The sequence below is a fragment of the Microtus ochrogaster genome, linkage group LG9 (genome assembly GCF_000317375.1).
Source record: "Microtus ochrogaster isolate Prairie Vole_2 linkage group LG9, MicOch1.0, whole genome shotgun sequence".
Taxonomy (NCBI): Eukaryota; Metazoa; Chordata; class Mammalia; order Rodentia; family Cricetidae; genus Microtus; species Microtus ochrogaster.
Window position 1 is genome coordinate 8,892,379 of NC_022034.1, and position 15,967 is coordinate 8,908,345.

General features: G+C 42.4%; 1 protein-coding gene across 1 annotated transcript in view; it reads left to right on the forward strand.

The window, feature by feature from the left end:
* Nucleotides 1-15,967, forward strand: part of Prkn (parkin RBR E3 ubiquitin protein ligase) — a 1,229,844-nt gene that overhangs the window by 730,221 nt on the left and 483,656 nt on the right. The window lies entirely within an intron of this gene.

Here is a 15,967-nt window from a genome sequence, read left to right on the forward strand (position 1 = left end):
AGTTATGCTCTTTTGGTTTGGATTGCCGCGGCCTCCGGAGATTGTAAAATGTTAACAGCTGCAGCTCCAAGGCCTAGCAGCACTGAGGGTCTATAAAGCTACAAACAAAACCCGCCTTGAGGACCCAAGCCTTGAAAGCTGGGCCACTCCCAGCATGGGCCTCAGGGCATAGAAGCGCAGCACGACCATGATTAGGCTCACCAGCCTAAACGGCTCCACTCAGCCACTCCTCCGAGCAAAGCTAAATGGCTGAGTGCATGTTCTTATGGTTAAACATTGTTTTTAGGCCCAAAAGGGGTATTGCTAAGTTTTGAGGTAAATATTTGCCTAATTTTAAAAACATAGACATAATGGGGGTCCCTCAATGCTGGGGAGACTCTCACTCAGGTCTCGGGTTGGCGCGAGCCCCCCACAGGGCTTGCCTGAGACCTTTATTGCTGAGGTCACGCCTACGCGGCTTTGGTTGCCAGGGGAGGAGTTCGGCAGCTAGTAACCTAGGGAAAAAAAATTTTTAAGAGGCCACAGCCCAGTCATCCAAAAGGGTCAAAAATTCCAAAAATCCAATGCTGGTTGCAGGGGGACTCCCTGCCTCGGGACCACTCCCAAAGTCATTATCAGGCTTTCTTTTTGGAAGGTTCCTAGGACAATACAATGATGTTCTCAATGGGGAGGATCACTGTTTATCAGGATTGTTATCAGGATTGCAGTCTGGTTTTGTCTTCAGCTAGTTACTGATGCAGGGTCGCTGAACAGTCTGGTCCTGGATTTTTGATTTTTCTCTTCTTGCTGGAGGAGTCTGGTTTTTCAATACGATATGTGATCCAAAGATGGCTGTGTCAGTTTACACTTCCACCAATGGAGTTTTTTCTTTATAAGGTAAAATCTCAAAATTTTGATTTGCATTTCTCTGACGGTTAAAGGATGTTATGTTCAAACAATTTTTAAATGTCTCAGTCATTTTTAAGTTCGTCTATTGAGAGTTTTCAGTTTAGGTCTGTAACAAATATTTTTATTGCATTAATTTTTAATAACTAATTTCCTGAGTTCTTCATATATTTTTCAAATGGGTAAAAAAATGGTTTGACAAAATATTGACTATGATCAATGTTTCTTATACTAAATAATAGATTCATTGATAACTTTAAGATTGATTCCTGGACAATTATGTTTACCTTTTTACACCCCCCTAATGTTGGGGTCAATCCTAGAGGGCTACAACCTAACGCGTTGTGGCAAATGGATGTTACCCATGTGCCTAAATTTGGCAAATTAAAATATGTACATGTATCAGTGGATACCTTTTCCGACATTATTCATGCCACACCCTTATCGGGAGAAAAGGTAACTCATGTAAAAACACATTGCCTCGAGGCCTGGGCTGCCTGGGGAAAACCCCTGCGCCTTAAGACAGACAATGGCCCAACATATACCTCCCATGGATTTCGTGCCTTTTGTACACAGCTCCAGGTGATCCACATTACGGGTCTTCCATACAATCCACAAGGACAAGGTATTGTGGAGAGAGCCAACAAAAGTATCAAAGAGATTCTACAAAAACAAAAAGGGGGAATAGCTGAATCCGCTTCCCCCAGGGAAAGAATCTCCCTTGCTCTCTTCACACTTAATTTTTTAAACCTGAATGAGTCGGGTACTGCAGCAGCTGAAAAGCACGCAACAGGCCCTATAGAAAAAAACTTGGTTATCTCTCAACCAAGTGCACTCCAGTAAAGCGTGATCTGAGAAGAATCCTCGTGTCATGGTCGTTCTTTCTCGCTGGTCGAGGAGTGCGCCACAACTGACCAAGGTGTTGGCGCTCCAGTTAAGTTGTAAGCCTGTAACCAGAGTGGTTGTTAAGATCTTGGTGAATTAGGGCCAGGAAGATGTATAGTAACTGATAACGAGACAAGAGGACCTGAAGCCATTACTACGTGAAACCAGCTGTGTTCTGAGTTTCCCACAAAAGGAAGTGTCAGCACCCCCTCCTGTGGTCCCAGGAGAAAGTGATGCATCTCATGTGTGATTGTGGAATGGTGAGTGTTAATTTCTAAAATACACTCATTGTTACTGCTAGGGTGTTTAAACAAACTTACTAAATTAAGATAATTTCATATATTAGTTTTAAGGCGCTTATATTAAGGAGGCCTCATTTCTCTTGTCCTTTCGTACTGGGAGAAATAGTTAATAGATAGAAAGGACTCACAAGTCGGAAGTTCAGAGCTAACGGATTCTGGTGTTTTTCCTGGGGCATGATTCATGCTCATTGTTGAGCGCCACTGACCAGTACGTGCATGCGAGCACCATTGTCACAGTCCAGTGTGGGAACCCTCTGTCACCCGGACACATTCCCTCTCACATATCTGAGATGTGCTTCCCTACCCACAGCCCCATGAAGCCCCGATCGTCTCTGTTTTAAGAGTTTTATCTGTTATAACTGTTATTTATGGAATCATTCTATATATTACCATTGATCTGACTTACTTTCTCACTGTAATCTTGAAATTCTCTTTAAATTGTTTCATGTAAATGGCATGCAGTTTTCATTGCTGGTGATTGAATCCAGTGCCTTATGCATGCTAGGCAGTTGCTGTTCCATGAAACTACTCTCTTGATTTCAGCCTAGTAAAGTCTTAGTGATGATTAAAATGGACACATTTTGTCTCTTCCCATACCAGCAGACATTTGCTTCAATGTTTTGAGTTATGTGAGAAACACTGTAGACAAATCTGAGTGGACATTTGCCTCAACCTAATAGCTAGGAGAATAACTGGGGTCTCTTTGGGATCTAATAACAGGGTACATTTCACATTTTAGAAAATCACCTGAGTGATTTGTAGTGCTGTAACTTATTACATGAGGTAGAAAATAATTTCAATTTCTCCTCAAATATGTCATTGCTTTATGTTGTCAACTTATTCATTATCCCTATCTAACTATCTAGCTATCTGTGTACCCATCCACCCACCCACCACCCATCCATCCATTCATTCATTCACTCATCCATCCATACACCCACCCACCCATCCATCTGTCCATCCATCCATCTATCCATCCATCCATCCACCCACCCATCCATCCACCCACCCATCCACCCACCCATCCATCCACCCACCCACCCATCCATCTGTCCATCCATCCATCTATCTATCCATCCATCCATCCACCCATCCACCCATCCACTCATCCATCCATCCATCATCTATATAGTGGTATCTAAATATATTTTAAATGTATTTTTCTCTCACTACTAGTTATATTCAACATATCTTATGTGTTTATTAATGAGCTGTATCTGCTATGTAGTAAAAATCCAGTTAGATTCCTCTTCCTAATTATGTGCTATTTGTCATGGTACACACTAGAACTCGTATACAGCACATGGAATTTGAAATTAAAAGAATTCACTCTACTGCATTCATGAAACATTCTGTAGAACACATAGACATTGTGCCACAGTCTCCTAGCCTGAGAGATATCTATATAGAACGCAGTGTTTTGCATAGGACAGCACATGAAACTAAATACAACTTCTGGACTCAGACCCCATCCTCGTCTCCCATTCGCCTCTCCATTTTACCACATATATTTGTCCATGGCTTACAAAGTACGCAAGCCACATGTGTCATCAGAGAGTGTGCTAGAGCTCTCCCGGCACCTTTTCCATGAGTAAGTACTGAGTGTTAATTATAATTAAAACAATAACTCTTTAATGAAGCATCAGTAACTCTGATTAATCAGCTGCTTCCCAGGCAGGCCCTCTGGAGCTCCCAAGGGCTTCCTGCAGCAGACTGTGGTAATGCTCCTGTTCTGCACAGAGCTATTGTTTTCGCAGTAAATATGTGAATTGATTACCCATGAGCCCAGGTCAGGATGTAGCATTGTTTTGCTTTATTCTTTATTATGTTAGAAACCCAACGCAGCAGGGGGGCTGGTATCCACCGCAGGGTCACCTTGGGACTTCTAATATGGAAATATAAATGAATCCTTTGTCGCTGTAAATTATAAACAGAACAACAGCGGGCTGCTTCCACACTTATAAATATGTATGTGCCCCCCCCCCATACACAACCAATGAAATTACAGTGAGAATAGATCAAAATGAATTAGCACCTGTCGGGGAAATTTGATGGGTCATTCTGCACTATAATTTTCTTCCCCTTTCTTGTGAGTGGGATATAATAGCCAAGGCCTGCATCTCACCCTCCTCCCCCCACTGTGGTTAACAATGGCTCAAATGTGAGAATGAGACTCCTGGTGCATTACTTCTGTGCAGCAGGAGGCAAATTGAAAAGCTAAATTTTTACACTGAAAATGAGTTTGACTGTATTTGGACCCTTAATATCACTCAGTATCTGTGGCTATTGTTGCATTCTTCTATTCTATACCTGAATATTACAAAAAATCTTTTGTCTCTAAATCTCTTAGCCTTCCATAAAAAGTTCCCAAAGCCAGAAGTCCCAAAATCTGTTCACTTGGCATTATTTTCCTTGACTTACTAAGTATAAAAATTCTCTCACCACAAAACATATTTTACCCAGCAAGAAATAGTGCTAAGATCCATTCAAATAAAATGGCATTGTGACCACAGCAGTGCGGACCAAAGTGCTTTATTTTTTAATGCTGCCGATGTCTTAGAAAGAAAAAAAAAAGGGAAAAGTGTAAACTATAAAGCAGAACTTGAAGTAAAAATGAAGTATTAAAAATGAAGACATGACAGTGTGTGCAAGTTTGGTTTAGTTCATCAGTCAAGGATAATGAAGGAACCATGCAGAAGGAAAAACAAAAAGCAGCTTAAAACTTAAAGCAAAGGGGTGGGGGAAGAAACCAGCAGGGATGAGGGAGGGAAGAGTAAACTAGGAATTGCTTTAGATTAAAGAAGTAACAACCTGTAGAGCCCAAACCATTGTAGATCTTCCCAGTGCCTGATTCTCTTGCCTTGGTTTTAAGACTTTACATTCTGTGTCACATCTTCAGTGACATATTCTAAACTCCAAATGTGCCCAGAGCCGTTGGAACTCTTGGAAATACTCTTCTACAAGATTTCTCAACTTGGTCTCTACTTGTTTGTTTAGAATTTGGCTTGCCAGCCTCAGTTACTGGCAGTCTATAACATGACATACTTATGGAATGGTCTCTTTCTTGTTATAATTGTTCAATTTTATGTGGAATTTCCTGTTTTGTAAATAGTGTCATCATTCTATCTCATGAGATGTTTATCAGTCAACTATTTCTGCCCAACCTTGCCAGTTCACTCTTGTTTCCTTAAGGCCTTTATTTTTCTTATAAAATAGACTTTATTTTTCTTATAAAACTCCCAGCCTTTCAATCCAAATGTTGAGGCTCTTTGTCTTTTACACCAGTGGCTGCCTACCAGTTTGTCTTGGTCTCCTTTCTTCCTCCACTCTTCTCTCCTTTCCTTTCTCCTTTTTGTTTTTCTTTCTCCCCGTTTAGGGGTGACACAGTCCCAAACACCAGGAAATCCATGGATTTTATTTTGCTATTTGACATAGCTGGAGATGAATTTTGTTTGTTGTTGCTTAGCCATATTCCTCTTTCCCTTTGAACCTGGGGTTGTGTTAAGACTTTGTTCCTTGGTGGGAATTTCTGTTAGTGTGGGAATTCTATTGCTCTTCCTCTCAGTAGTACACAGCCATGAATTTGACTGTGAGATGATGTGTGTTTGGAGGTTTTCGTGTGTATACACTCCAGAATGCTTTCCAAAAGGAGTGCTTTAGGAGACTGCCACACCAGCCATGCCAGCTTGCGGGTTTGACGTCTGCTAGGAGCCACTAACTGATTGGCACACAGCATGGCATAAACAATGAAATGTTCTACTTTCACAGCTTTCAGTTTGCTCTCCTCAGAGTGTTTGAATCTGGTCTGTCCTACATGCACCACAAAGCAATCATGGCTCTCAAATTTATAAGGTGACACAAGTGATCTGGAACCTAACCCTGATGTAGTCTTGCAGGGTTTTAAGAGAAAATTAAACATCCGTTCTTATTTCTCAACTCAGAAAACAGAATAAAATAAGCGCATCTAAGGGAAACTTGGAGATATGACACCATTTGAATGTCAAGTAATAGGCATAAGGAATATTTCCACAAAACATCCTATAGATGTAGAAAAACTAATCTGTAAACAAAGGCCAAAAGAAGTCTGAGAACAGCATGCGTTTTCCGTGGTGATCTATCCACTCTTCCTTCTCCATTCAGAACGGGTGTCAGAATCCAAGGCTCCTTGAGCACTTCTTAGGCACTACACTGCCAGGAAGGCTTGCTATTGAAGAGACCAGAGTTGGAAGAACAGCATCACTGTCCTGCTTGGAAGTGAAGGCCCTGACTATGCAGGGTCATAACCCTAACCTTTACCCTCAGCCGGACTCTCACCATAGCTATAAACTTAACCCTGTCTTACTCTAATCCTGACCATGATCCTGACCCTAACCCCAACACTGCCTAACCCTGACTCTGACCCTGACCCCTGACCCTGACCTTGAATAGCAGCGTTGTAAGCCATCATGGCCAATATGCTTTATCTTATCTGGGGAAACCCAGCTCCCCAAACTTGATGCATCTCCATCCCAGACATGAAAAAGAGTATTTGCATCATGTCATCTAATGTGACAACCTACTCACGGGCCAGTTTGACATCAGGAGGTTCAGCGCCTCTACAGCCTGAGTATCAATGAGATGGGAAATCTCCTGATGAAATGTCTCTTGAACATTTCACCGTTTCTCTTTTCTTCTTGATACAAGTTACACATTTCACATTGCGAAGAAAACGGTAGAGATAGGTGTGGAGGGAAAAGCAGGATTCCCTCACTCCCTGTTGATGCCATGTTCACCTTAGCGTTCCCAATCAATCCTCAGAGCCAATCAGCATCCAAGCTTCTGTGTGTGCTCAGGAACATGCTACAGAAGCTCACATGTCTTCAGGTGTGCAAAATATGTGTGCTTAGATTTTTCTTGAAAGTCATAGATTTGTGTTCTTTTCTACTTTCTGTAAAGCTAACACTACCCCCTTAGTTCAGAATATATGGTCTGCCACAGTCTTGTAAAGAACTCTACATTATTACCTTATATTTGACGTGCTATAATTTCTATCATATTAATATGAATAAATATGTAGAATTTTATAACATTTAGTATATTCAAAAATTAAGCAAAATGAATATTATCATTCATAACTTTAGTCTGCTTAGGCTAACATAGCAAAATACCATAGAAGGAGCAATTTTTTGATAAAAAAATTTATATTTTATTATTTAACAATGGTATGTGTGTATATGTGTACATATATGTAATTTTTACCCTCTTTACCCTCTCTCATCACCCCCAATTCCTGTGAACCCTTTCTTCTTCCCAAGTTTCCTCCTACTTTTTTGTCTTCTGCTCTTATTTTGTTACCCACTGAGATACATTAGGGGTCATTTGCATCAACTGAAGTGTGGGCAGTTTGCCAGTGGCTGTGCAACTGAAGAAAATGGCTCACCTCTCCCCAGCAACTGTCCTCTGCCAGCAGCCCTCCAGGGAGGGGTGTGGCATCATGACATTAAACACTCTCCCATGTATGATGAAATGTTTATGGGCTTCATCTTATGAGAGTCTTGTTGTGTAGATGAACACACATGTTACGTGCTCATGTGTACAATGGCCATGTTATGGCCAGAAGCCATTGTTTCTCAACACCCCTCCCCATTTTTCAGCCCTTATGTTCAATCCATCTCCTCCTCTGTGATGTCCCTTTGCCTTGGAGAGAGTGAAATTGATGTTCCTCTTTGGGCTGTTAGTCTCAGCGTTTTGACTTGTTATGTGTCTCTCCATAGCCTGCTGTAAGCGAGAGTCTCTGACGATGGCTGAGAACAACACTAATCTATATGAACATAACTATTTAGAAGGCCATTTGATAACACGTTCCCCCTTAGAGCCTATGATCTCAGCAGATACAGGGTTCTGACCAGGTTGACGGTCCCTGACAAAATTCCCTCCTATGGATCTGGCCTCAAACCCAATCAGAATCTAGCTGGTTACTCTCACAACAGTTATGCTACTGTTTTAGTTATGCTACCTGCTTTATGCTTCTTAGCAGGTCAGTGTTGTAGCTCACAGGAGCCACAGCTGAAAAAAATACCAAACACTTTTAGCCCCCATCACTTCACATAACTATTTCACAGTATAGACATCAGCCAACAGGGAGAACACTTCCAGCCCAAGGCCAGCTTAGTTTTTCTACATCCTGCAACCAAACTGGAACAAGAGAAGTTTATTTTTCACAATTCTGGAGCCTGGGAAGTCCAAGACCACAAGAGTTTTTTCTTGTTTGTTGGTGGTCGCTTGCTGGTCCTGGTGTGACCAGGAGAGTGGGAGAGAGCATGGAAAAGAAAGAGCTACCTGTGCGCTTGCTGTGCTTCCTCCTCTCATTAGGACATTAGTTCCATCACCACCCCCCCTTCATGGCCTTACGTGAATCTAATCATTTCCCAAGAACTTGTCTCCAAATTCCATTCCATGGGAGCTTATGGCATTAGCATAACGGTTAGGGGCAAGATCCAGACATTCCTCAAATGGCAATTTAGATATCCTGTGTTCGTGAGTATGTCTTTGAGGACAGTGTTAGAGATCACATTGCTGTCAAATAATATAAACATTGAGAATTTTAACAAAAAGATATAGTGATATAACATCGCTGTTCTGTTCATCACTGAGCTGGGCATTTTATGTTATTTATCGCTAAGCTTTTAAATATTTTCTAATCCAATAGGCAAATGATGGATTCTCACCCCATTGAGCATATTTCAAATCATTATTGATCCCTGTGTATTAGTCCTTTGGATTTCATTTAAGATCCTCTTGTTTATTTTTTTTTATTATGTTGTCTTTTTTTTATTGATTAGCAAGACAGTTTTTTATATGTAAGAAATTAGTCTCAGGGCCAATATACTACCTGCACTTTCCTTCAGTTTGTTGTTTCTCTTTTGATTTGACTGATGGAACATTTTGATTATCGATGGCTTCTAACAAGTTCTCTACTCTCTTTAAAAATATTTTTAATTTTTGAAATCCTGAGGGTCGTGAACTTTTCAGGGCACAGTGCCAGTGCTGCAGGAAGGTGAAGCCCAGGTGCTGTCTACAGTGACATCTTCTGTCTAGATGCTGTGCAGAGCAAAGCTAGCAGGCTGGAAAAGCAATGCAAGGAGGGAGGGATTTACTTTGGTTCACTGTGTGAGGGTGTGGTCATCATGATAGGGACAGCATGGCAGTGGAAGTGGGAGACAGCTGGTCACTGAGTATCCGTCAGGAAGCAGAGAAAGATGAGGGCTGAATGCTGATGCTGGTTCCTTTTTATTCTTTTTATGTAGGATTCCAGCTCAGAACTATGCCCCACACACTTGCCCCACACTTGGGTAGCTTTTCCACCTCATCTAGAAATCAGACACACACAGCGATTTATCCTCTAAGTGATTCCAGGCCCTGTCCAGTTGACATTCAACAGTAACAGTTACATTTGCTTTCATGTCATTCAAACTCCAGGATGCTTGGTCCCAAAGAACCCTTCCACATGACCTCTGACACACTGTCTCTTGCAGGACAGCTGTCCTGTATAGTTTGGGAGTTCCAGCAGTGAAATGGCAGAAGCTGCCAGAACTCCTGGGGAGGATTTAAGCTGAGATGCTCATCATATTCTCTTTAAGGCAGGTCACAGGCCTAGCTCAGACAAAGGGGATGGAAGTAAAGGGGCTCACACTTACCCATTTCCACACCACTAGAACAGACAACCAGAAAGCAGTTCCTTTTTTATTGTTTTGTTTCTTTAAGAAAGAAATGTTAAATTCTTCATGGTCATTTTCCTTCTTAGCTGCATCTGGTTGTAGTGTTAGCATAGAAAAGCCTTGACTCAAGCCTTTCTATCCACTGTTCTTCAAATACTGCTCTACTTCAGGCCTTTGACTTGGTACAGCTAAACATTCGTGTTGTCCATATTCACTTTATTTTGAAGAATGCAAGGAAATTGAGTACTGGGTATAGTGGTTCATGCCTGTAATCCCAGCATACCTGGGAGGTAAGCTACAGGGGAGTCTGAGCTATATGAGACCCTGTCCACAAAAGAAAAGAAATCATAACAAGTAGAAACAGAATAAAACAGAATCTAAAGTTCCCCATTATTATCTTCAGTTCTAACTCTTCCTACTGATTCGAAGTACCGTCATTATTACATACTAAATTCCCATAGCCGTATGCATTGAGTCCCACACTTTAGACTTGCTAATCTACTCAGCAGCGCAAACACCTGGCTCCTATGGTTAGCAGACATTTTCAATGTTTGAGACACATGGAAAACAGGTTGGACATGTGAAGGAAGGAACATAGCCCTGAAAGGAAGTGAGGTATCCAGCAGGGTGCAGGAATTCTAAGAGAAATGGTGGAGGCAACATAACCCTAGGTGTAGACGGAAGTTTCTGTCTACTTGGTCCTGAAGCTGTTCAATCCCAAAAAAAAATCAGACAGAGTCTTATATTAATTATAAACCATTTGACCTATTAGCTCAGGCTTATTATTAACTAGCTTTTTACAACTTAAATTAACCCATAATTCTTTTCTATGTTTAGCCACATGGCTTGGTACCTTACCCAGTGAAGCATTCTCATCTTGCTTCCTCTGCCTCTGCGTGACAACTGCAGACTGAGGCTCTCCTCTTCCCAGAATTCTTCCAGTCTGATTGCCCCACCTCTACTTCCTGCCTGGTTACTTGCCAATCAGCATTTTATTAACCCAATATGAGTGACAAATCTTTACAGGGTAAAGAGCATTATCCTATAACCCTTAGGGGCATTACCTCTTCCAACAGAGCTTGAGAAGTGGAATTCAGCCCCATGGTAATGACAAAGGGTCTGTGTTCATTGATGAGCTCAACTTTGACTAGATCATGGAGGCTTCCTGGCTGGGTGCCCCACCTCCTTAGTGAGTAGAGAGCAGAAGACGCTGGAAGTCCAAAGTTGGAGAGCTTTCTGAGAATAAGAATAGTGTCCTTCAGGTTGCTGAGTTTCTGTCTCTGGCACATTGTGTTCTTTCTCTACGGCACAGAATGCAACATGGTGGCAGTAACTACGGTGAGACGTCCACCGCCCATCTGTGCTCCCTTTGGGTTAATCTGGAGAATTTATACGATGAGTCTCAGGTGTTCTATGCTTTGTTTGTTTTACCTGTTTCTATACTCTTATCTGCCATGGTTCTTTGAGAAGCATGTTTTTTGGCAACCAATAAAAACTTGTACATTTAACTTTACTATCACTCCATTTTGTGTGTACAAATTATAGTACTGACCTGACTTTTTAGCTTTAGTTTTTCCCTCCTTTGAGGCAATTCTAGTGATAATTCAATGAACATCTGAAATTTAAATCAAACTTGGGGTTTATTTTAAAATCATGTTAGGCAAAGATGAAATAAAATATGGAAGAAAATGTTTTTTTAGTCTCTATTAAAATGATTTTAGATCATTTCACTATACATTTGTCACTACAAAGATTTTTCTAAATTTCCAGAGTTCATTTGATTTGCCCAAATAAAAAGGTTCTAGGGAAGAAGTGCCTGTCTTCAAGGAGTAGCCTATGGGAGGAGGGTGGAAAGGACTGACTGTGTGGAGGAAAGGGCTGACTGTGTGGGGGGAAAGGGCTGACTGTGGGGGGGGAGGACTGGAAGATACACCGGAGTTTTCCACTGGAATGGCTTGTCTTATGTAAGTAGATCTCATTCATTGATCTGGAAGATTCTCTAAGTTGTTCCCCGTGCACAGTTAACCAGCCCCGGTGACTCTCATGTGCTCCACGGGCCCCTGATAGTTCAGAGCCGAGCTGACAAAGTGCTGTTACTCATCTGGGTTTTCCAAATCACAAGCTTCAAGCTCCACGTCCACCACATGTCCTTCGTGCTCTGATAACCATGTAGCTCTGAACACATTTCTTGCACTGTGCTGTCTGATGTGGTCTTTTCAGTCTCAATGAACACATACTGTAACTCTGAGGACCACGCTAGCTCACCTGTGTGTCACTGATGCTGCCGTTTATGCTCTCCCACTGCTGTTCTGTCTTAGAGCACAGGGCACAGTGATAAAATTCAATTAATAACACAAAATCTATCTTAAGCCTAGAAGTAAAAATAAAAATGTGAACATGAATACCAAAGTTTAGAGTAACTTGACAGATATAAATTCAAAGCAAAAATCCTCATATAACTATAGAAGATGGACCCACATGAATAAAGATCACAAATTTAAAGCATGGCTATTTTGCTGGAGTGTTTTTAAAATACATTGTATTTATTAAGATACCAGTCGCCTCGATAATGGATAATCCATGCAGATAATCCCCTGTTAACTTCATCTCTTCTTCCCATAGAGGCAAAGCCCTTAAAGCTTTAGCCTCACTTTAAGTGAAAGCACAGCAAAGTGTTTCCTAAGCCAATAGGATTCTTCCAGCATCAGCAGGAAATAATCCTCTCAAAAAAAAAATGAAATCACAGAGTTTAGTCTATGAAGGCAGAGCGAAACAAGAGTGACAATACTCCAAGTCATGTACCACAGAGGAAATCTCGATACAGTGCACACGTTTGCCTAGAACTCTGCAAGTCTATCTCAAGGATAGCAGAAGAAGGTCATGCAATCAGTGGTCTTCACCAAGATGGCACTGCCACACATGGTAGCATCCTCCTGGCCGTAGGCAGGACCCGAGCCTGTTTCCTATAAATGGCCTCTGAGGCCGAACCAAGCAGAGCCACATCCAGAGCCCTCCCAGTGCATTACTGGAGCTCTGGAGTTGAGGCCAGAAGCCAGGTCAGAGGAGAAGTGCTCTCCCATCCAGAATTCAGTACCCAGCCAAGTTTTTAAGAAGGATGTAAACAAGTATGGTCGCGTTCAGAGATAAAGGGTTCTGAGATTTCTGTGCCTCTCCTGAGAATAGTTACTGTGCAGCACGGATGCCAGAGGAAACCGACGGATGTCAACAAAATAAAAGACACAGGCAATTCAGAGTGAGCACAAAGTGTTCTCAGGAACAATGGGAGAGGCCTGGAAATGATTGCCTTAAAGAGAAGGATTGACATCCAAAGTAAAACAGAAGCTACAACAGAAAATTCTAGAAAGGAAAGTTGGTGGCCAGATGTGCAAAGGGAAGGCATCTTAGAAAATTCAGTTAATGAGGCGGGGAAGGAGCTGAGGAGCCGAGGTGGAGACGTCTCAAGCTGATGTAGCAGCAGAGGAAAGGCAGTGGACAGTAGGAGAAGCAAAACTCCCTGCTCAGAACCTGCCCCCATCTAAGCCCAAACGACCCAAACAGCGAGTCTGGAAATTGTCATCCTCTGAAGTGCGTTTGGGAAAATTCCACCCTGACAGGCCCAGGTTTGGTAAGGCAGGGTTGGGATCTGCCCAAAGGCTCCTCTCAGTGAGTGCAACTCACCTGTACCAAGAACGTATTTGCCTCTGTGGGTGTAACTGATCTTGCTGATGGGTCCTCGTAGACAAAGCATCCAGTCTTTGAGTCTGGTCTACAGAGTGAGTTCTTCAGCAGCTCTATCCGATCTCTGCCCCTTCCTCGTCAGAAACCTACCCCTTCTTGTTTTCATTTGTGCCTCATGGTCTGTCATCAGTGAAACACACACCTTTAATCCTAGTACTCAGAATCTGAGACAGGAGGATGGCAGATTCAAGGCTTGCCTCAGCTCCACAGAAAGAGCCTATATGAAGAAACAAAACAAAACAAAAGCAAAACCAAGAAACCCAAACTGTCCATAGATGTATATCTGAGTGATTTGCTATGCCCTACTACTCTTTCTTTCTGTCTCTAAATTGGTTGCCAGTGTAGCAAACAATGTTTCATTTCATGAGTCCTCCAAGCTGCAGCCCTTCCCCAGTCAGCGGCTCCCTGGAGGTAGGTGAGCACTTCCTGTCAGTACAGGTGCCACCTACTGACCTTCTACCTGTCACTAAGCAAAGCCTTGCCCTCTCAATGGTCAGGAAATTTTCATCAATTTGACTCAAAAATGCCCTTTTCTTTCTGGTTATTGATGAACTCTAACAACCAGAGTGTTAGATTTAAAAAAAAAAAAAAAAACAAAACGAAAGCAGGTCCATAGAGGGAAAGCTGAGACATTAACCTTCAGAGGAATACTGTTAGGAGGGCTGTAGGCCCGAGGTCATAGAACGCCACAAGGCCCTCAGGGAGAGCATTAGGAAAACCACTGTCATACCACAGGACAATCAGCATTCCTTGTGAACTAGCCAGGCATAGCTCGTGGGACGGGAGGGCACTAGATAAAAGTCAAGCTGTGCTTTTAGATTGCCTTGCACGGGAAAGGAGAGGCCACAGGCCCAGCACAAGTGAGCTCTTTCATCAGTTCTGTTCAGGAAGAGACTGCAGGGATACAGCCTGGTCTGAGGGGAAGCAAGAGCTCCCGCATGGATCTGGGAAGCAGAGCCCTGTTCTGTAGCTGTTGTTAGGCTCTGTTGTGTGAATGCCCCCACTGTGGCCAACTCCAAGCTCGCAGTGTATGCTCTCTGAGTGCAGAGAGTGAAGGAACATTCACGTCAGCTCTGGGGCCATGTGGGCCACCCCTGGTACCCCAGTGCTCCTGCCGCATCACATTCTCAATGATGCTTCAGTACCTCTCCCTGGAGCCAGACGCTGGGTGTAACGTAGACCACACATGCCTTTACGTCACTCCGTTTCGTTTAGCTATTAGCAGCAACCTGAGGTGATGTTCGTACCCCATTTGTTGTGCAGGGGAACCAGCCTAGAAGGAACATCTTTGTGCATCTCCCGAGAGAAGCACTTGTACTTTAGCAACATGCCTTGGGTTCTTCTCTCTTGCATTGCAAATTATGGTCCCTCATAGTTCTAAGCCCCTTTCTGCCTAAAAATGCAATTTCTTTGGATGAATAAGAAAACTACAGTAGTTTGTAAACTCGGTTGTAATTTGTCCTTAATCATGAACCATAGCTTATAAAGAAGACAGCATAGTATCCCCCACCCCACTTGACCTCATGGCCAAAGTCACCTTTGGGGGCAGGCAGGTCTCACTGGTGCCTCAGAAGTTGTGGTGCATATGGACCATGGGGAATATTGATTGCAAGTCTGGTAGATGCTAGAGCAGGCCTGGCAAGGGAAACACTTTAACCTGTACTGGAAAGACTTATGTCCCCGATGTCACCTGCAGCCTAGGGAAATGGTCACATAGGAACACCTTGTCACCAAGTCTGAGGAGGAGTCTGCTTTCCAAATTCTATAGTGACATGGGAATGTGGGCATATGCCTCTGTGTTTTGGAGAAGGCAATGATTGGAGAGGGCCTGGTGTTGAAACTATACGCTCTAATTCATCACTTAATGTGCTTGCTGGGCTTGATTGCAGGGCCAGCTCTCTGGGGCAGTAACTGAAGCTATGAGTGCTGCAGAGACCTTTCTAGAAGCTCCATAAGTAATTAACTCCAAGGATAAAAGCATCACCACTGCACCTCTCTATGTTGTGGTATTGATATAGCTCAGTAGTAGAGGATTTGACTCGCAAGCTTATGCCCTGGGTCCAATCTCCAGCACTACAGAGATAGACAGACAGATAGATGGGTAGACAGTAGACGTAGATAGATAGATAGATAGATAGATAGATAGATAGATAGATAGATAGATGGATAGATAGATAGATAACAGATTATAGATTTGATAGGTGGTAGATGATAGACAGACAGATAAGTAAGTAGGTAGATATATGACAGAAAAACAGATGGTAGGAAGATAGATGATAGATAGATAGATAGATAGATAGATAGATAGATAGATAGATAGATGATGGATGATAAATAGATAGGTAGATATGATAGATGGATAGATAGATAGATAGATAGATGATGGATGATAAATAGATAGATATGATAGATGGATAGATAGATAGATAGATAGATAGATAGATAGATAGATAGATAGAT